Raw genomic sequence first — 23552 nt, 5'->3', positions numbered from 1 at the left:
TCAAGAGAAACTATCCTCTCTTTGGAAGTCACACCTACTCTACTACATACATACTTGGTCTTACACTTTGGACATTGCAAGTACACTTCAGATTCATTTACATTCCATCCAACTCTTGGTCTTCCTTACTTTTTCCATTTTCATCTAGTCTCACACATCTCGGTCAATACCTAGTTCATGGTTGAAACCCATCTTCAAAAATCTAGGAGAGAAACTAAAGAGGCTCAAGAGTCCGCAAACATGAGTTCTTATGAGTATGACAATGATATCTTTTTCAATTCTGATCATACTACATTACCTGACATGGATGCCTATAGAAACATTCCAAATGTTGAGAACATGGACACTACAAAAAACAATGATACACATAATGATGATATGGACAACTTTTTAGTACATTCAGCAGATGTGGAAGAATCCATTATGGATCCCCGTTTCAATCGATTGGTTGAGGAAATAATGAAGAGGGATAGACAATACTTCTTACAAATGATGGCACAAAGTGGAGCCAAGATACCTCATGATTTTGACATGTCTCAAATAATGGAAAATCGACCTTTGCAACAACCTTACTCCAACATGGATCAAAGAAGGCCTAATAGTGGAGGCAATAGAGGACCACATATGGTACCTGAATCACCATCATCTTTGTTTCAAAAACCAAAGGTCCCATACACACATGGTCAAGCATATGATACTCACCTTCGCAGACCATTATGGAAGTCTTATGCAGAGAAATATGCTCAATCACATATCAACGCTAAGGATAAACCACCAAAGCAATTGGATATTCAAAGGCATGCTCAAAATTTGGACACAAGGAAACCCCGTGTCAAATTTGGGGGCAACACATTAGAACATGACATGCCTGTAGAGTATGGTATAAATGGACAAAATAGATATGGCATTCCTCAACATGAATCTATACCAAGTGGTCCATATACACAGCATCATTATAGACCTCCTCCATATGAACATGTGTATGATCAATATCATCCATATATGCAACATGCTCCTCCTGCAATTGGTGCCTCAAGCATAGGGTATGGTCCAAGAAGTCGATCTCCACCTAAGAGCAATTTGGAGCAACAAATCAGGGACTTACAAAAGAAAATGGAGGACAAAAATACACCAAAGCCAACATACACAATGAGAGACATGTGTCCTTATCCATTTGACAAGAGTACTCCAATGCCTCCATTTCCTACACACTTTGTGACACCTAAATTTGATAAGTATAGAGGAAAAGGGGATCCTAAGGCACACATAAGACAGTTTTTCACAGCTTGCATTGAGGTAGCAGTAGAAGAGACATATTTGATGAGATTAATCCCACAAAGCCTAGGTGATCAAGCTATGGAATGGTTCTCCCAACTCCCACCTGGTATTAAGTCATGGGGTGACTTAGTAGAGGCATTTATCCAACATTTCTCCTACAACATAGAGACAAACATATTAGTCACTACTTTGTGCAACACCAAGCAAAAAGAGGGAGAGTCTTTTGCATCATTTTTACAAAGATGGAGGAATCTAGCCAGCAAATGCTCTTGTGAAATTCCACAAAAACAAATGGTAGAAATGTTCACCCAAAATGTTAACAAGGACATTGGCTATGATATAAGGAAAGCTTGCTTGTCCACCTTCAAGGACGTCATTGAAAAAGGCTTAGCAACAGAGAAGGTCCTAATTGAACAAGGAGTCATTAAGATATTCAAGGAAAACAAAGATGACTTTAAAGGAAAAGACAAGCTGAGATTTTGGAATAAAAACAAGAACACAGTCAATGATGGTGTTGTTGACGCCAACACAGTGCGACCCAAATTCATTTTTTCTGGATCAAGTTCTACAAACAATCAAGTGAATACTCAAACAACTTCCAGATCATGAAGGAAGTACACTCCATTGGGAGAACCACTTGAGTCAGTTTTCAAAAAGCTAGTGGCAAACAAGGTAATCACAGTTCCAGATTTTCCTCCATATGAACCAAAGGTTAAACCAAATTGGTGGAATGATGATGAGTATTGTGAATTTCATAAGAGCAAGGGTCATAAAATAGGAAATTGTCATCGACTGAAGAACATCATACAAGATCTCATTGATAGAGGTGACATTGAGATTGAGGGACACTCATCCAATCAAGAACATGAGATGTTTAAGGAACCATTCCCAAAACATGACAAGGGAAAAGCTAAAGCCACAGATGACCAAACGACTTATACTAGAGCAACCTATAACTATGATTCAACTATCAATCACATTTCAATGGACAATTACATCTCTACCATTATCATCAAGGACAAAAACCCTAAGAATTCTACCCAGAGACCCAGGATTGTCCTAAAAGGTGTTGGATCTTCTTCCGAACCTACCTCTGAATGTCATGTTACAACCCATCGAGGTAAATTCACTTTGCAAGGTGCTCCAGCTAAAAACACCGCTTCCTCATCAACCAAACCTAAGTGTGATCTTGTAGAACAGTTAGGGAAGACACCCACGCTCATCTCTATTCTTGAGCTCCTACACATATCCCCCGCACATAAGGTCATTCTTGACAAAATCTTGAGAGACACTGTCGTTCCTACTGATCTGAACGTGGACCAGTTTCAAGCCATGGTGGGATACCTTTCCATTCCACACTCTCTTACATACACAGAAGCCGATGACGCCTCCGTAAGTCAACCACATAATGCACCACTACACATTGAAGCCTTCATACACAAACATCGAATAAAACGAGTCCTGATAGATGGAGGAGCAGGTCCAAACATTTGTACATTGAGCACAATTAAACAATTGGGATATTCTGATAAAGTTGTGAATTCTACAAATCAAATCACCATCAAGGCATATGATGATGAAGAGCGTTCGTCCAAGGGCACAGTCACCTTACCTCTCAGAGTTGGGCCAGTTACGAAGGATGTGGTTTGTCAAGTCCTAGATCTAGATCTCACTTATAACATATTGCTAGGACGTCCTTGGATTCATGAAATGAGGGCAGTCCCATCTACATATCACCAATGCATTAAGTTTCCTCACAATGGAATAGAAGTAACAGTTAACGGTGATCCTAATCCGTTCATATACTACAATAACCTGAGATTAAAAACTGAGACCATCATTCCCAGTAATCGTGAAGCTGTTCCTTCTTCGGCATACATTGATCCTGAGTCATTAAAACCTTCGACATCAAAACAAGGTGAGCTTAAAGGCAAATTTCAGGACAAAGGCATGGGGGAATACACTTTAAATCAGACCATGCACTTACAACAAGTCATGAGTTCCCCAAAATAATATGGAAGACCACATCCTAACAAGCAAGTATCCATCATGGTACTCAAATGGGACCCTACTACCTTTCAAAGATGGGGCGAACTGGAAGAGGAAGACTTATACAAAATGCTTTACAAAGACATTGAGGATGATACACAAGATCACATCAGTCTACCATGTGAGAAATATGGCAAAGGTTTCAAGATCCTACAAAAATTTGGGTATGATGGAAAAAGCCCTCTTGGGTTACAAAAGGAAGGCATCATTGAACCTTTACAACCTGAATTGACATTCAAAAAGGAACACTCGAAGGGACTTGGTTTCTTGACTTCCAAGGTCCACACTCAAAGGACAGAAGAAGCCTTACAAATCAAAGCTGCCAAAATTCAACAAGAGGGTCACTATTCCACAGACTCCAACGAATGGGAATGGGGTTCAGATAAATCCTCCAGTGACTACGAGCTCACCGAGATATTCAGAGAGCCAGATGAACCCACAGAAGAAGAGGAATTTTATAAAAATTTCAAAGTTGGTCAAGAAACAACCCATAGGATTCCACACAGTCCTTGTCTCAAGGTCCTAGGTTGAAATCACATAGGATGAGAACACCTGTCCCAGAATGCGCTACTAGTGATGATAATTTGGATTCGTTCATGATCGAGACTGATGAGGAGAGTGCCATCGATGACCTCGATAATTACGTTGACGTACCCGAATATAACCGCGTCTTCACTCTTAGCCCCGCTAACTTCGAAGATGTTAAAGGCCTTCCCCTTGTTCACCACCAACTCATTGACTGGGATCATGAAGGACCTGCACAGTTTGACACATTCCAAAATGATGAAGCTTTTATTGACTATCTTGGCATACGAGATGATCTTCCTCCTGGGGACCATAAAGCGGGATACACTATAGAACTCAATAGCATGGCATATTTTGGTGAGGGTGTCGGACCTTCCAGTCGAAAAAATGTGAAAATAAGAAAAACCAAGGGTCTTATGGTGAAAACCACACTGTGGCGTTGTCTGACCCCAAAAAAGTAAAAAGAAAGGACGTATCTGAGGGAGAAAACCTCTCTGAGGCACTTGAAGATGGAAGGCTCGACATTCTCCCAGCATCATATGAGGAAAAGTCATCCATGTTGGTAGAGGAGACTATCAAAACAAACATTGGTACAGAAGAGGTTCCACACAACATATTCCTGACTCAATCGTTGACAGAGTCAAAAAGGTCAAAATTCATAAGTTTCTTCAAAGAACAACAAATCAACTTTGCCTGGTCATACGCTGATATGCCTGGATTAGACTTGGATTTGGTAATGCATCATTTGACAATTAAACCAGGGGCAAAACCAGTGAAACAGAAATTAAGAAAGATGCATCCACAAGTTGCATTATTGGTCAAAGCAGAGCTTGATAAATTATTGGACGTTGGATTCATACACCCAATTGATTATCCTGAATGGATCTCCAACTTAGTACTTGTCAGTAAACCAGATCGCAGCATCAGAATATGTACAGATTTCAGAGACATTAACAAAGCTTTTCCAAAGGATGACTTCCCATTACCAAATATTGACTTGATTGTCGATCTCACAGCAGGTCATGAAATGTTATCATTGATGGATGGATTCTCTGGTTATAATCAAATAAGGATCACGCCCGAGGATCAACACAAAACATCATTCACTTGTCCGTGGGGAACTTTCTGCTGGTATGTCATGCCCTTCGGGCTAAAAAATGCATGTGCTACATATCAAAGAGCCATGACTACTATCTTTCATGATCTCATGCACGTAACTGTGGAAGATTATGTCGATGACCTCTTGGGCAAATCAATAGACAGAAATACACATTTAGACATACTTTCAGTCGTCTTTGATCGGTTGGAAAAATACAAAGTAAGATTAAACCCCAAGAAATGTGTCTTTGGAGTAACCTCCGGGAAGCTCCTAGGATTCATTGTATCCAAAAGAGGAATTGAAGCAGATCCAGCAAAAGTCAAGGCCATCTTGGAGATGCAACCACCAAGAAATATCAGTCAACTTTGGTCTTTACAAGGCAGACTCCAGTCCATACAAAGATTCATAGCACAACTTGCAGATAAGTGTAATCCTCTTTAGCACTTGCTACATAAAAACATCAAATTCAAATGGGATGATAACTATCAACAGGCTTTCCAAATGCTCAAAGATTATCTTCTGAATTTGCCAATTTTGATGCCATCAGTTCCAGATCAGCCTCTGTTACTATACATATCAGCTACTCCAACAGCACTGGGGGCACTCTTAGCACAACAAATTGCGGAGGGCAAGGAAAAAGCAGTATACTATATCAGTCGCACATTAGTGGGATATGAGCTAAACTACACACCAATTGAGCGTGCATGTCTCGCCATGGTCTTTGCTTCACAGAAATTACAATATTACATGTTCACTCATAAGACTAAGTTGGTTGCAAGAATCGATCCATTAAAATACCTCCTCAATAAAGTAACACTTACTGGGCAACTAGCCAAATGGGTAATGATCCTGAGTGAATTCGACATCAAGTATGTGGACAGAAAAACAATAAAAGGACAAGCCATCACAGATCAATTAGCAGATGCTCCCATGATAGATGATGTTCCTCTAAGTTCATAATTTCCAGATGAATCCATTTTAACAATGTCACATGCAAAGCCATGGCAACTGTATTTCGACAACTCATACACACAGCATGGGGCAGGAGCTGGCATCCTCTTTATAACTCCTCAAGGGGATTCTATACCAAAATCATACCGCTTATCATTTCCTTGCACTAACAATATAGCGGAATATGAGGCATTAACAACTGGATTACGGATTGTAGTTCAGTGGAAGATCCAGGAACTTCATGTTTTTGGGGACTCTCAACTTGTAATCTGTCAAGCAACTGATGATTACCAAAAAAAAGATGAAAAATTAATGCCTTACAAACAAATGGTGGATGACCTGAAACAACACTTCACCAAGATAGATTTTGAGCAGATACCAAGAGAGCAGAATCGAGCCATAGATGCCATGGCTACAATTGCTTCACTGATCGATCTACCTCCAAATGAGACCCGTTATGAGTTCTTGGTGGATAACCTTTTGGTTCCTTCATACAAAATCATTCCTACTGAGATGATATGTGTTGTCGTTCCTGAGTCCCAGTTATATGGTTCCATTTTCACATACCTTCGTGACAATACCTTACCTCCTGATCTATCAAATAACCAACGTCGCACTTTCATTCGCCAATCCTCTCGATATGTCATTTTAGCTTATATCCTATACCGGCGAGGTCTAGATGGCACTCTTCTTAGATGTTTAGAAAGTGATGAAGCTCAGATTGCGTTACGTGAAGTACATGAAGGGATATGTGGTCCACATACTAGTGGTCCTACCTTAGCCAAGAAACTCATCAGGACTGGATATTACTGGCCCAATATGGAAAAGGACTCATACCAGTTTGTCAAGAAATGTAAGCAATGTCAAATTCATGGAGACCTCATACATGCGCTAGCACAAGAACTTCAACCAATTGCGTCTCCTTGGCGCTTTTGTCAGTGGGGACTCGATCTCATAGGCAAGATTCATCCTCCTTCCAATGGTCATAAATTCATTATCACTGCCACAGAGTATTCCACAAAATGGATTGAAGTCGTGCCTCTCACACAAGTCACTGGAACAGATTGCTACATTCATTCTCAACTATATCATTTGTCGATACGGTATTCATGTTTCCATTGTCACTGATAACGGGCGTCCCTTCAAAAACCAGGATGTTCGTGAACTCTGTGACCGCTTCCATATTTCACATCGTTTCTCCATGCCATATTATCCCCAAAGTAATGGTCAAGCTGAGGCGTCTAATAAGACAATCCTTAAAATCCTAAAAAAGACAGTCGACGATGCTGGCCGTAATTGGCATATCCAACTTAATCCTGCACTTTGGGCATACCGCACAAGTGTCCGCACACCTACAGGAGCTACACCCTATTCACTTGTCTATGGCGTTGAAGCCATCTTGCCTATTGAGGTCGAGCTACCCTCTTTACGGGTCTCTTTGCAAAACATCATCAGTGATGAAGACTATAGGGTCTCTCGCTTACAAGAGCTTGAACTACTAGATGAATGAAGACAAACTGCTTTTAATCATCTCAAGGCTTACCAACAACGAATGAGTCATAGCTACAATCACAAGGTCAAGCCTCACACATTTGAGGTAGGTGATTTGGTTCTCAGAGAAAACCCCAAAAATCAGCAAGACAGAGAGAAGAAGGGCAAGTTCGAACCAAATTGGCTTGGTCCTTACATCATTACAGCAGCATATGGATCTGGGGCATATCAACTCTCAACTACAGAAGGTGAACCTTTGGAGGATCCTATCAATAGCATGCACCTTCGCAGGTTTTACACATAGCTCTTGAAAATATCCTAATTCAAAAATACAAAAAAATCAAAAAAACAAAAAAAAATTATAAAACAAAAAAAATTGTTACTTGGTGAAAACCTGACAAACAGGCGCCTTGTGACACAAAAAACATTGAAAAATCGAAAAAAGTAAAGAGAAATAATTTTGTCCAACGGTGAAAACCACTTCGGTGGTGCCCTAGGCAAGTACCATGGTGAAAACTGGGTCACCAGCACCATGCGTAGAGACATTGCTCCCCCCTCCTTCAGGATTCTCTTTCATCACTTCACTTTGCACACACTCGCGACCAATTCATCCATAATAAACTTACCCATTCCCATCATGGCTTGTTATTGATCTACCCAAGATTGGTTAGCCATTCATAATAAACCTCCCTTTTCACCTCCCTTTCCATCCATAATAAATCAGATCCTATCTGAGGCTAAGGCAAATCCTACGTCTAGTGATGGGTGTGGAACTGAGAACATCACATGTTTCGAGGAGTACAGTTTCTTCCATCTTTCTTCAGTCTATCCACGCATAATCCGCAATAAAGCAACATTTGCATCACAGATCCGCAATAAAGTTTCATCTTCTCCACAATAAAGTATCAGTTTCATGGATTCAGTCAGTTTCAGATGAGACACAGCAGCAACAATGGGCTTCAACAAATCAAATCTTTCAACAGACTCAGACAACATTATGGTTCAGTGCTATCTATCCTTTTGTGAAAGTAAACATTGTGACCACAATCAAATAAGACTTATACAAGTGACAAGAGACACTAAACTTGAGGGCTACAGTGGATGTTGGTGTCGAGTCTTGGTTTTCTTTTGATTTCATATTTTTTGGTGACATGTCTTTTAGCTTTTCCGAGATGTCTCTGACTAGAGATTCTATCTCCAGGATGTCTTTGACTAGAAAGGCGAGGATGGGGTATCGTCACCTATTTGTATTTGTTGTCTATGGATTGTCTCTTAGTAATGCTATGACTTGTCCAAGGATATGAGGACATTGTGAGTCTAGTATGAACTGGGGCATTCCTTGTTTGTGACTGTCTTATCTCCATACAAACAGGTACAATGACTTTCTGGGTCAAACATATGCCTCGATTGTCATAACCTACTTGCCATAATAAAGCTCAATGATGATAATGCACAAGAAGCTCTTTCGCTTTCATATCTTCTATCTTTCATCCCCCTTTCTTGATTGACTTCCATCGTCCTTCTCGAGTCCGCGTAGCCTGCTATCACATAACTAAGTATAATGACACACCAAAAACATTTGCATTTCATGTAGTTGCACCTGCATTATCACATGTTAGCATTTCATACATACACATAAATATCACAATTGCATCACATCCTGCACACAACACCTGTTAGCACAATTTACATTTGCATTATCATATTCATCTGCATTACATACATTCACATTTGCATCATGCATACACATATAAAACATAAAAGAAAAAAATATATTGCATTTCATCATGTACATATTTGCATCCATATCATAAGCATCACATAGAAACATACATCATGAAACATCTCATCACATAGGTACACATGCATATAGCTGCCGCAAAGATGAATCATCTCATATATATATATATATATATATATAAAGTGTCATGATACAATGATGTCAAAATCATATGGCTACAATCACCCAAAGGTGTCTACATCATCATATAAAAATGGTACAATACTGATACATAGGGAGCCCTCTACAGCTATGATGAACTCCCTCCCTTGGAGCCCCCTGGCCTCGACGGAATCTAAGCCCCCGAAGGACCCGCCCCAGAATCATCCCTCCTGTCTCCTCTATCTGGTGGTGGTGGAGGACCCATAACCCCACCACTAGACACCTATCTCCTCCGGCTCCCTCCCGTAGCTGTCGTTGTCCGTGATGGTCTATGGAAGCTCCTCGCCCGCTGATCAGCTGGCACTGCACCATAATAGAGATTCCACCAGTAACCGATCTCCTCCCTTGCCCGCAGAACATAGGCATATCCGGCCCCTATGTCCTCTGTCGCTTGCCTCCCAGCCCTCAGTGTTGTCTCAGCCTCTGTGTAGCGCTGAATGGCCTGATCCCGCTCCCACTCAGTATCTCTGAGCCACCTCTTGAGCCTATCCCTCTCTCTCTCCAGCTCCTGGATCTCATCTACCTGTCCCTGGCAGATCTCCCTCAGCTCCGTTAGCTCATCCTCCTCTGCCCCAGCCCCCTATGGCTCTACCTGTGGCTCCTCCTATACAGGTGCCTGCCCCTGTACCTGTACCTATACTGGTGCCTATCCCTGTATCTATCCCTATCCCTGTACCTGCACCTGTCTGGGACCCTATGCTGCTGGCACCTGTAGCGGTAATCCATCGCGACCCCTTACCACCCGAGCCTGCCTGTCCTCTCCACCCTCCCTCCGCAGTGCCACCCTCCTCTCTCCAATTTCCCCCCTCCTCCTCTGTTAGCCTCTGCCTCCATCATCTCCGTCATCATCACCATCCCCATCTAGTAGCTCTCCTGGATCCATCAGGCATGGGAATGGATGCTTGGCCCAGTATGCTGTGTACTCGGCATCCATGCCGGCATCCTCAATCTCTGGCCACATGTCCCAGGGTAGGGGCATCATCTCTACTAGCTGTGTAATAGCCTGATCATATGATAATAAAGGCCTAAACTGCACCTGATCTCTGACAATCCGTGCATACATGCCTAAACCCCGTGGCATCCGCTAGATCCTGTCGAACTGCCTGCCCACCTTGTCCACTAACTGCCTCTCCAGCACATAGGGCATCCGCCCAATCAGATACCTGCTTCGGAAGGTGTAGGGCAGCTCTACTGCATCATCCTCCCACTACTTACATCCAAGGTATGGCCTCCATATGACCATATCAATGTCATCAATCACCCGTTGCCAGTGCTCTAACCTGCCAATCTGTGGTTGTGAAGTGATCATGTCGTACAAGTGTACAAAATTGCGTCTGTGACCTCTACCCTTGAAATGTATCGGTCTCGTCACTGGCAGATGCTCATAGGCCCACACCTGTAACAATGTGACCCCGCAACCCAATCCCACTAACCCGTGGTACACAAACTGATGCAGCTCATAATATAGGTGCACTAGAACACACGGTCCCCAGGCATATCTGGTGTGTTGTGTCACCAGTGTCTCTAATGCTCCTCCCCAGCCCATAGCCAACCCTTGTGTCGCTCTATCAGGACACAAAGACCCACTGATTGGTCCTCCTATCACTGCTGGCAGCGCTAATCCTGTAGCTGTCATGGTGTCCCAAGCCACATGTCTAGCCCTCATCTCCAATCCTGGGTCCTGGAACACTCATCTCAGGGCCTCCCTGTCTCCATCTCGATCATAGGGAATCAGCTCCCCATCGATCGGTATCCTCAGGATCTTGTATACATCCTCTAGGGTGACTGTCATCTCACCCATTGGCAAATGAAACGTATAAGTCTCGGAGTGCCACCTCTCTGCCAGTGCAGTTAGCAGTCCCATGTTCGCCCGAAACTCAGGCACATACAGAATATGTCTCAATCCCATAGCCCCAATAGTTGCTCGGTCCTCGAAGGTCAGCTCAAGTCACAACCTCTGAGTCGATGGGAATCTCTCTCGTGACTCCAACATAGGCAAATACTCCTGCAGTCAAGCAAATCAATCATGTCAGTCCTAGTGACACTCACTGTTCATCACAAAATGTTGCTATCTATCCCAGTGACACTCACTGTTCATCACAAAGTGTTGCTATTTATCCTAGTAGTACTCCCTGTTCATCACAAAGTACTACGTGTGTGACACTCACTGTTCATCACAAAGTGTTGCTCACATTTGCACTCACTGTTCATCACAAAGTGCTACTCATATTTTAGTACTCCCTGTTCATCACAAAGTACTATATCTTGGTACTCACTATTCATCACAAAGTTCCTTGATCTATCTTATCCTAGGGCCTATGCTTGAGTGAATCCTCTTGAGTAGTTTCCTAATTGGCAACATATGTTCTATCACAGAATTGTCAATCTTAGCCCTATTTGCAATCCTAGTCTTCCCTAGAGGACCTGCTTGACTGTATCCTCTCAGCAGCTTATCCAATCGACAATGTATGTTCATCACAGAACTACAGATTTGACCTAGAAGACAAAAGTTCACATTTTTGGACACAAACGCGCTTTCCTGACATAAACGCGCTTGAAGACTGCATAAGCGCGCCTGTTTTACACAGACGCGCCTGAAACACACAGACATGCCTATGCTCTGCATAGACGCACCTAGGCGACATAGACGTGCCTTTTTGGCATAGACGCGCCTACACAGCACAGACACGGCCGCATTTTGCACAGACGCATTTTTCAACATAGACGTGCTTGGCACAAACACAAACGCGCCTCGCGAGCATAGACGTGTCTGGCACCAACGCAAACATGCCTGGACGTTTTTTTTTACATTTTTGGACCCTATTCTAAGCGCATTTATTTCCCTATCTAGCATGCATTAATGACAACAATAAATGCAATAACCTACAAGGAGGTTTTGTGGTACTTACCGGCTCTCTTGCCTCTACTAGCCTCTGGAATCGGCGAACGCGATCGAATATGTGAACAAAGGCCATTGCTGCTGACTGCTGTTGCTCTATTCTCACTCTGCACTCTGTGCTCGTGGATGTGTGGATGACAATGAGGATGTATTTCCCTCGTGGTCTATCTTATAGACTACCCTAACCCCAGCCCTTGTTTCCCGAGTCAGTCTTCATTATCCCGTGACTTTGTCACTTTATCCGGTCAATCCATTCTATCCCATCTTTCTTATCGAGAGATTGTCTGCGATCTTTTCAGACATTTTCATCCAATCTCTCGAGGGGGCATATCATTCCCATTTTGGGGCAACTCTGTATCAGTTCATCTTATCTTCTTTGAAACAACGCGACAAGCCGCATTGTCTCAAAGAGGGGCAAAATGTAGACACCTAAAATTGTCATGTCTAATTAAACAAATATTCTATTTATTTAATTACTTTATCCTAATTCTTCTATTAATTAAATAAATCTTTATTTATTTGATTAATTCATTTATCCTCTTCTAGCCTTATTTCTTATTTAAATAAATATATTTATTTATTTAAATTATCTTTTTCCTAAATTAAATAAATATCTTATTTATTTAATTGATCCCACTTCTTCTATTAATTAAATAAATATTTATTTATTTAATTAATTCATTAACCTTTTCTACCCATGACACATGTCATTCATCTCTTAATTCATACACTACCTACCCCTTTCATTATTTTATTATTTTTTTTACCTACCCTCTAATCATAGCCGACCTCTTTTTACACCTCTCAATCTTATCCCTCCATTTCATATAGTGTCTTCTATATAAGAGGATACTTCCTTCATTATCAACCCTGGCTAATCAATTTATGCACTTGACTACACTACACTTTTGACATATGCGATCCTACTTGCAACCACATTCCGTTCTTTGTTGAGCTCTTGTGCAAATAAAATCTGAGAGCAAATACATCAAGCAAGATCAATGGAGATAGGAAGAATGGAGATTCAAACCCTATTGGACATGTGATGGTATAATCTTTGTGATTTCATTTGATTTGCATTGTCTTAGGTAATCTTCATATGTTATGGTGGATCTTTGTTGTTGTTAGGCTAGGGTTTTGTGGTTGAATTCATTTAGCCTTTCAATATTGTTATTATTGTTATCCATTTTCACCATATACAAGTACATGCCCCAGAACTTCATCGGAATAATTTGCAGAAGACATACAAACAATGTCGCAGGAACCATCTCGGCTACTCTTAATCACTTGTGGATATCCCGGAGTAGCTTAGGAACCTGATATATATAAATGAATGAATAACCTACAAATCAATCAAGTATTTTGATAGCTTAAACAAAATTTTCTTGTCAAAGAAAATGTCATCTTGTCTTTGTTTTGGTAAGGAAGGATGCAGCCTTGTTAAGACAGTTTGTGTGTTGATGTTGGTTGTTTGGTTGATTTGATAAGTGATCATCATTTTGAGTATTTCACAATGTTTATTTGGTATCAGCTCGGATGAGTATGTACAAGGTGTTGTCATGTTTTTGTTTGATGTTTTCTGATGTTTTTGGATTTTTGTGATTTTGAATGTTTTTGGTATTTTGTGATTGTTTTTTAATGTTTTTGGTATTTTGTGAGACAGTTTTGAATGAAGAACCCAATGAATCACAAGTAATATAGAATCCACTTCCATCAATAGGTTAAGGGCATTGCCCCTAGTTTAGACATGACTATGAAAAAGCGGGATGCAAGACGCATGAAGTACTATCTTGGATTGCAGATCAATAAGAAGCCATGGTTTTGGACTGATGGATGTGTGTATGAAATGAATGTGATCGCAACAAGCCTGAAAGACAATGGAGCCATAACCTTTATGAGTGGCGCCTGTTTGCCAGGTTTTCACCATCGCACTTACCCAAGGTGCCACCAGAGTGGTTGTTCACCGTTTGGATGCATGATTATTATTTGCTATTTTGATTTTTTTGTATTTTCTTCAAGACATTTTTCTAAATGTTTTTGGTGTTTTTCTGGTATGTATGGGAGCCTGATGCTGTGTACAGCTTTTTAGGTATAAAACCGTTTGAGGTGCATGTTGTTCATTGGATTTGCTAGCGGTTCTCCTTCTGAAGTAGCCAACTGATATGTCCCAGACCCAAATACAACAGTGATAACATATGGACCCATCCAGTTCAATTCAAACTTTCCTTGATGTTCTCGGTTGGGTTGGTTACGAGGATTTTCTCGTAGAACAAGATCACCTACCTCAAATGTATGAGGTCTAACTCAATGATTGTAGCTTTTGCTCATACGCTACTGATAGGCTTTGATGTGATTGTATGCAGCTTGTTGTTTCTCATCAAGTAGCTCTAAGTCCTGAAGACGTGAGACCCTGTAGGCCTCATCATCTATAATATTATGCAAGGAAACCCGTAGTGATGGTATCTCAACCTCAATAGGTAAAATAACTTCTGCATCGTAGACCAATGAGTAGGGAGTTGCACCTGTAGGGGTTCGAATGCTAGTTTGATATGCCCATAGTGCTGGATTCAATTGAACATGTCAATCACGGTCGGCATCATTGACTGTCTTCTTTAGGATTCTCAATATGTTCTTGTTTGATACTTCAGCCTGACCATTGCCTTGTGGGTAATAGGGAGTGGAAAATCGGTGTTGGATGTGAAATTTCTCACAGAGTTCACAGACATCCTGATTTTTGAAAGGAAGACCGTTATATGTGATGATGGACATGGGTACACCATACCAGCAGATGATGTAATTGAGGATGAATGAGGCGATCTGCTTGCCAGTGACTTGGGTAAGTGGAACAACTTCGATCCACTTTGTGAAGTATTCAATGCCAGTAATAATAAATTTGTGGTTGTTGGATGAAGATGGATGGATTTTACCTACAAGGTCAAGTCCCCATTGACAAAAGGGCCATGGTGTTGTTATTGGTTGTAATTCCTATGCTGGTGCATGTATCAGGTCTCCATGAACTTGGCATTTTTTGCACATTCTGACAAAGTAATAGGAGCCTTTTTCCATAGACGGCCAATAGTATCCAGCACGTATGATCTTCTTTGCTAGGGAAGGACCGCTTGCGTGAGTTCCACAAATTCCTTCATGTACCTCTTTGTTATCTCATCCTATTCCAAACATCGAAGGAGAGTACCATCAAGACTGCGTCGATATAGGGTTTCAACAATAATGGTATATCGAGCAGTTTGGTGAATGAAGGTTTTATGTTGGTTATTTGATTAGTTAGGAGGAAGTGTGTGATCACGGAGGTAGGTGTAGAACTCACCATAACATGGGTATTTAGAACCGACAAGGCGACATATCATCTCGGATTCGGGGATATCATAAGCAAGAATCCAAAGCTGTTCTACCAAGAACTTGTAGCGTGTTGAATTCTGTGGAAGATCTAGGAGAGATGCGATGGTAGCCATAGCATCAACAACTCAATTTTGATCTCTGGGTACCTTCTTAAAGGTGATAGTAGTGAATGATGTTTTTAATTTGTCCACCATTTGTTTGTACGACATGAGTTTGTCATCCTTGGTCTGATATTCATCTGTTGCTTGTCGAATGACCTGTTGGGAGTCGCCATATACATGTAGTTCTTGTAACTTCCATTGTATGGCTAGCCTGAGTCCTGTGATCACGGCCTCATATTCAGCTATGTTATTTGTGCATGAAAATGTGAGCCTATAAGACTTCGGGATGTTGTCACCTTGAGGTGTGATAAACAAAATGCCTGCCCCCGAGCCATGCCTAGTGTATGAACCATCAAAGTAGAGTTTCCATGGTTGTGTTGTTGTGATCATGAATATCCCTTCATCTGAAAAATTGGAAATGAGGGGATGATCGCCTATGAGTGGTGCATCGGCCAACTGATCTGCAATAACTTGTCCTTTGATAGCCTTACGGTCCACATACTCGATATCAAATTCACTGAGAATCATTACCTATTTGGCGAAGTGGCCTGTCAATGCTGCTTTGCTGAGTAAGTACTTGAGTGGATCAATCTTTGCAATGAGTTGTACTTTATGTGTCAACAGATAGTGCCTCAGTTTAGTGGGTACCAAGATTACTGCTAGGCAAGCTCGCTCAATAGGGGTGTAATTGAGTTCATAGCCAACCAATGTGCGAGAGATGTAATAAACAACACACTCTTTCCCTTCTGCATTGTGTTGTGCCAATAGTACACCCAATGTTGTACTTGTTGCTGAAATATAGAGCAATAGAGGCTTACTGGGATCTGGTGGGATCAACAATGGCGTATTTATGAGATAATCTTTAAGAATTTGGAATGCTTGTTGGCATCTAGCATCCCACTGAAAGTGGATATTTTTGTGTAGCAGGTGTGTAAATGGGTGACATTTATCTGCCAATTGTGCAATGAATCTGCGGATAGATTGAAGCTGCCCTTGTAGTGTCCTTAGTTGGCTGATGTTCTTTAGAGGTGGCATATCCATGATTGCTTTGACCTTTGCTGGGTCAACCTCAATGCCTTTGCTTGAGACAATGTACTCTAGAAGCTTCCCTGAGGTTACTCCAAAGACACATTTCTTTGGGTTGAGTCAAACATGATATTGTTCCAGTCTATCAAATATTTTCTCTAATATTTCCAGATGACCTTTTCTTGTGAGTGATTTTGCCAGTAAGTCATCAACATAATCTTCCATTATGGTATGCATCATATCATGGAAGATAGTGGTCATTGCTCATTGATAGGTCGCTCCTGCATTCTTTACATCGAAAGGCATTACATTCCAGCAGTATGTGCCCCATGGGCATGTGAAGGTCGTCTTATGTTGATCCTCAAGTGCAATCTTTATCTGGTTGTACCCTGAAAAGCCATCCATGAGAGAAAGCATGGCATGTCCTGCTGTTAGGTCCACTATTATGTCGATTTTTGGTAGGGGGAAGTCATATTTAGGACATGCTTTGTTCATATCTTAGAATTCAGTATAGATACGGATGCCCCCATTTGGTTTGCTGACAAGCACAATATTAGATATCCAATCTGCATAATCAATTGGTCTAATAAAACCAACATCTAGGAATTTCTTAAGTTCTTCTTTGACTAGTACTGCAATCTGAGGATGCATCTTGTGAAGCTTCTACTTGACAGGTTTGGCTCCTTCTGCTATGGTGAGGTGATGCATGACTAAATCAGGATCAAGCCCAGGCATTTCTGCGTATGACCATGCAAAGTTGATCTGACGCTTCTGGAAGAACTCTACAAACTTAGGTTGTTCCTCTGGAGTTAAAAGAGATGACGGATGTATGTGGTGAGGTGTTTCAGGAGTCCCCACATTGTTTTCTTTGGTTTCTTTGATGAGAATCATTGATCGTTCCTGCTGTGTACGAGAGGGGAGGATGTCAAACCTTTCATCCTCAGGAGCCTCAGAGAGGTTTTCACCATTGGATACGCTCGTTCTTTTTACTTTGTGGGATCAAACAGTGCCACAGTGTGGTTTTCACTGGAAGATACATGTTTTATTGTTATATTTTTGCAGCTAAAAGGTTTGGCATCCACCCCAAAGTATGCTACACTATTAAGGTCCATGGTGAATCCAACTTTGTGATCCCCGCTTGGTATGGTATCCCGTAGTTCCAAGAAGTCAATGAGCACCTCATCGTTTTGGAAATGGTCAAGACATGGGGGATTAGGTTGGTTCCATTCGTTGAGTTCAGGATGGATAATGGGCATTACCTCATCGATTATGTTGAGTTTGTTAGATGTGCCAGTAAGGGTTAAGATGTTGTGGTGAAGGTCTTTGATGGTACTCTCCCTGTCAGAATCAGGCGTAGGATGTGACGCAGGGTCTGTGGAAAATTTTTTTGGTTCAGGAACCCAAGAGGTCTTTATCTATGCTTCTTTATAAATAGGGATGTCTTTGTGAGGTGGAGGTGGTGATGTGTCTTCCTCATCTGAAGTGTTAAGCTGCACTAAATCAAATTCCCACTCATGCGAGTCGGTTTTTGAGTCACTTTCTAGGAGTCGATTACTGTACCATACTGGGATATCTTTTGAGTTAAATACTGCAGGTGTGATCGATTGATGTACTTTTGTAGATGAAATGATCAGCATTGCGGGAAGAATTATGGGGATCAATTAATCTAATACAAAAAGTATTGGTAGTGATGAATCTGCTGGAACTGCCAGTGTTGTCAATACTACTAAGAATTCTGATATAGTTGTTACTGCTAAGGGGACTACTGATGTTATTGTCGCTGTTGATAGTGTTGCTGGTTCGATTGATGGGATGACTAGCATTGCAGATGGTTTTGCTAGGATTTTTAGCCTTAATGGGGCAATTGCTATGGTTTTGGGTGTTGCTTTTATAATCAAAGGCGGCCTCTTTGTAGTAGGTTGATATAGTGGTTTGTTGGGTTTCCCTTTAAATTTGAGCTTAGGAAGGATCTCCTTTTGAAAGCCTAAGCCTGTGTTATCTTTGGGTTTTAATTTTGGTTGCACCGGCTCATGTTGCCCTTGCTTACAATGCCCCAAAGCACTTTGACCATCATATCCCATTCTTTGCATAATGAGAAGACCTTTGCCATATTGATCTGTGGGAAGCTTAGCTTGCAAAATGTCGGTGGTGATATGATCTTTATAGATCCATTATGCTAAGTCTTCATCTCTGGTTTCCTCTTCTTGACTCTTTCCAAGGATGAAAGGTGTCAAAGTACATGTTGGTTGGACCAGTGACGTTTGTAGTACCTATTGAGGTTTGCCATGTGTTTTACGAGTAAGCATTTTCCCAACACAAAAGAGTTGGCTTAGATTGTATTCTCCGGGACCTTCCTCTGCTATTTTCATCTTGAGCTTCTCTTGCTTGGGTATAGTTGTGTTTGAACTGGAAAGAGAGGCTGGACTTATGTATGATGTGGAGGAGATGGCTTCTCTATTGTTGGGAATGGTAATCTCTGGTTGATGACTTATGTTATAACAATATGCAAAGGGGTTTGCATCACCCAGGATCATGATTTCTACACCATTATGCAGGAACTTGATACACTAATGGTAAGTGGATGGGATGGCTTGCATGGTGTGTATCCAAGGTCTTCCCAACAACAAATTGTATGGCAAAGGAAGGTCCAAAACCTAACATATGATGTGTTTCACCACGGGGCCCACTCGGATTGGTAGTACAACAACTCCTTTTGATGAATGCTTTGCATCATCATAAGCTTTGATTGTGATCTTCTTGCAGGGATCCACTTATTCAATTGCATATCCCAATGCAGTGAATAATTGTAGTGTACAAATATTCAGGCCTGCTCCATTATCAATCAAGACTCGCTTGATCCTATGTTGGTTGATAAACCCTTCAATGTGGACTGAGGCATTATGAGGTTGCTGGAAGGATGTGTTGTCACTTTCAGAGAAAGTGAGACAAGGTGATGACCTTAGATTTCTGACCATGGCTTGGAACTGATATGTATTTAGGTTTGCAGGAACTGACGCCTCTTGGAGAGCTTGATCCAAGATTGTTTTATGAGACGGAGATAGGCACAATATCTCTAAGATAGATATTAGTGCGAGCGTTTTATCTAATTGGTCCACAAGGTTATGCTTGTTGGTATTTTGGTATGGTTTTGTCATTGATGTCAACACCTACTGATAACTAGCACTTTGGAGATTAGCTTGGAGTCATACCACCACCAATAGAGACTTAGACAGTTGATGATTGTCATCAACAGTAGAATAAAAAGACAAATCTTTTACTCCGGGCTTTTGATGAGGAAGCTACTTCTCAGGGGGAGTAGTTGGTATTTTGTATGAACTTGATTTTTGTAACTTTGGCATTTAATGTCAAAGGGGGAGAGATATCTATGGAAAAACACATTATCTTTTTGAGGAGAGATTGGTATGAAAATAAATCTTTGGATTAAAGAAGATTATTGGTTTTCGGTATTTGGCATTTCTATTTTGGCACTTTGATGGTTTTTCCATCTTGTGTTGCCTTCAATGCCAAAGGGGGAGATTGTTGGTATTTTGGTATGGTTTTGTCATTGATGTCAACACCTACTGATAACTAGCACTTTGGAGATCCAGCAACATTCACCGGCAAGCAAGTAACTATTGCATAGTTACTGGTATATGGTTCACTGGTAGGATATAATGTTCACCGCTACCTGGAATGATATGGAAGACACTTGGTAATGTCGAAGACATCGTGTGGATACTTTTTTTTGAAGAATTAATCATTGGTATATTCATATTTGCATATTTGCTTTTACCGGCAAATAGGTCCAGGGTTACCTAGGGTTACACCGACAGGTTTATCGTTTCCAGATCAGCATGGCATGCTATGGAGATGATTTATTATTGTTGTAAATACATTAAGCTGACATGTTGAATCGGTTATTGCATCGGATATTATATTGTATGTAAAATGTTTTTATTGTAATATCTTGTAGAGCCGACATACTAAAATTGGTCTTAGGGTATGGTATAAATGTAAGATCGAATGTGGAATGCGGAAAAGAATTGTGTGAAGGTATATGCGAGATTTAGCATAGGCATACATGAAGACATCATTTGAAGGTGAAGCTAGGTTTTTGTAGAAGCATATCAGCATTACACCGGTACTGAACCTAGCATATGAAGATGCTATTTTGTGCAGTACATTCTTATTGGATTTAACCATCCAATTGTAGTCAGTGTGACTCCCATTTTGTGATTGAGCAGTGAGCTCTAGGTTGTTGGCCTTTCTACATGTGCAAACCCCATTTATGTACACTTACTATCTGCAGTAGTATCATCTGATTGTGGGTAAGGTTTCCCACCATGGTTTTTCCCCTTACAGGGTTTCCACGTACAAATATTGGTGTTATGTGTTGTGGATGACTTTATGTTTATGTTTCATGCATTAATCCTTATCAGTATAGTAATTTACTATTAACACTGTATACTAGCATACTTAACTGGTTTATCGGTATTAAGCATTAAGCTGGTTAAATGATTTTTGGTTTAAATTTATTAGACAACTTATTCACCACCCCCCCACTCTCAGTTGTCTCCGGGACCTAACAATACTGCTTTGGGATAGATGTGTTACCTTGTGGAGCTACTTTTATGGTAATCTTGCCACGACGTGTAACAACATTGCAGTTGGAACTGGGATTTCTGATGGTAATAGTTGCAATTTGTTCACTGGCATCATACAGGTGATTCACAGTGTAATTATACGCGGCTCGCGTATAATTAGTGGTATTTGTGTTTCTCCCTGAAGTGGAAGGACCCCTCTGATCTAGTGATGGAAGTGGATTTTTAAACATGAGATGATCATTGTTTGTTGTCTTTGGGTTGTGTCCTTTGATTTCGATATCACCTTGGTTAATAAGATCTTGAATAAGATCTTTCAATCTGTGACAATTGCTTGTCTTATGCCCTTTTCCTTGATGGAAATCATAATGTTCAGTATCCCTCCACCATGAAGGTTTGACTTGAGGTTCATAATTTGATATTTTGGGTAAGGTCACCAAATTTTGAGAAACCAACTGACGTAACACCGTTTCAATGGGTTCCCCTAAGGGAGCGTATGTTCATTTAGGTTTAAAATTTTGTTGACGTTGTTTGGGTTCCTCTTGAGATGTATTGCATCCTTGAATTGGAGTAGCAACTGTGTTATTCTTGGGTGGGGGGTTTTGTCCTACAAATCATACCACAGGTTGTGCACTTTTGATAGTTCTTGCATCCACAACCCCATTGTTGACGACGTTTTTGTTTTTGTTCCAGAAGTTAGGCTTGTCACTATTGAAGTGTGGGTGAGGGCCATCTTTTGGTTCATTATATATTTTGATAAGCCCTTTTTTGATGAGAGCCCGCTCACATTTTAAGCCTTTTGTGATCATGTCATTGAAAGAGTCTATGTCTTTTACGTCTAGGTGAAATTCCATTTCGTCATTTAAGTTGGAAATAAATATTTCCACTAGTTCTTGTTCAGGTAACTAAAGAGAACGTCTGCTAGACATTTGACACCATTGTTGCAGAAAGACTGAAAATAGCTCACCTGGTTTTTGTTTAGTGTTACATAGATCAACCATTGTGATATCACGTTCAATGTTGTGTGAGTAATGTGCCAGGAATTTCTAGATGAGTTCTTCAAATGTCCTAATGCCACCTGGTAATCAGGAAAACCATGATGTGGTTGTTCCTCCCAAGCTTTGGGGAAAAAGTCGCATTAGGTATGTATCCTTGTATGCCACTTTGAAGCAAGCTGAATGGAATTCTCTAACATGATCACGAGGAACTCCTTTTCCTTGGTACTTTTCAAACTTGGGTGTTTCAAACCCTCGCAGAAAAGGTGGCATATGAAGATTCCTATTAAAGGGATAGGGACAAATGTCATTAAGTGAAAACTGATTAGTTTTCACACCACTATGAAGTTGTTGGGCGAGATTCTCAACTTGTTGTTGCAACATTTCTATTTCATTTGGAGGAGGAGGAGGTGGGGGATTACCTTGATGAAGGTTGTATCTGATATGTTCTCGACCTCTTTCATCCTCATTACAACTTTGGCATTCTGATGCTTGTATTAGTTGTGCAATATCAAATCAGAGAGTAGTTTAGCCCCCTCTTGAGCAAGTCTTAAAAAGTGAGCATTGGCGTTGCTCCTGAGTATTTCATCAAAAATTCTATTAAAGAGAGGGTTGTGTTGTGCCCTTTCTATTGCCGCCAGAGTAGGAGTGCCTGGATTTTCAACATTTATATTTCCTCCTAGGGCTTCTTGGAACTCATTGATATTTTCTTCCTCTTCCTCTTAAATTTCTTGTTGTCTAGATCTTGATCTAGTATGAGCCATTTTGTTTATAAGTTTTTGTTGAAGTTTGATGAAAATGATGATGAGTTGGTGATGAAATGAAATATTGATGTTTGGTGAAGTGTTTTGCATATGGATCTCTAGCACTAAAGGTAGATGGTACCAAAGTTCTTTCTTGAATTGCTTGTTGTGTTTGATTGACAAAGTTTGATGTGATAAGGTTTAGAGAAATTTGAGATGTATTACAGACTCAACTACCTAGTAATGAGAGGATTGCACTCATAGACTAGTTTTAACCTGCGTAGAAATGTCTCTGAGGATGAGTTTATCCCAGATGTAGAGACACTCTAAAAAGTGATGTTTTTGTGTTTGATTCAAGCAATGTCGAAATAGGACAAGAACCTCTTAATGTTTTGAGAGTTGGAATGGAGTAATGATGTGAATGGGGTAATGGATGGAATGTTAACTTCAATAAAAGCTTTGTGTCACATATGGGACAAATTCTTCTTCTTCTCT

This window comes from Cryptomeria japonica, chromosome 10 (assembly GCF_030272615.1).
Source record: "Cryptomeria japonica chromosome 10, Sugi_1.0, whole genome shotgun sequence".
In the NCBI taxonomy this organism is placed as follows: Eukaryota; Viridiplantae; Streptophyta; class Pinopsida; order Cupressales; family Cupressaceae; genus Cryptomeria; species Cryptomeria japonica.
Note: the sequence above shows the minus strand (reverse complement) of the source record.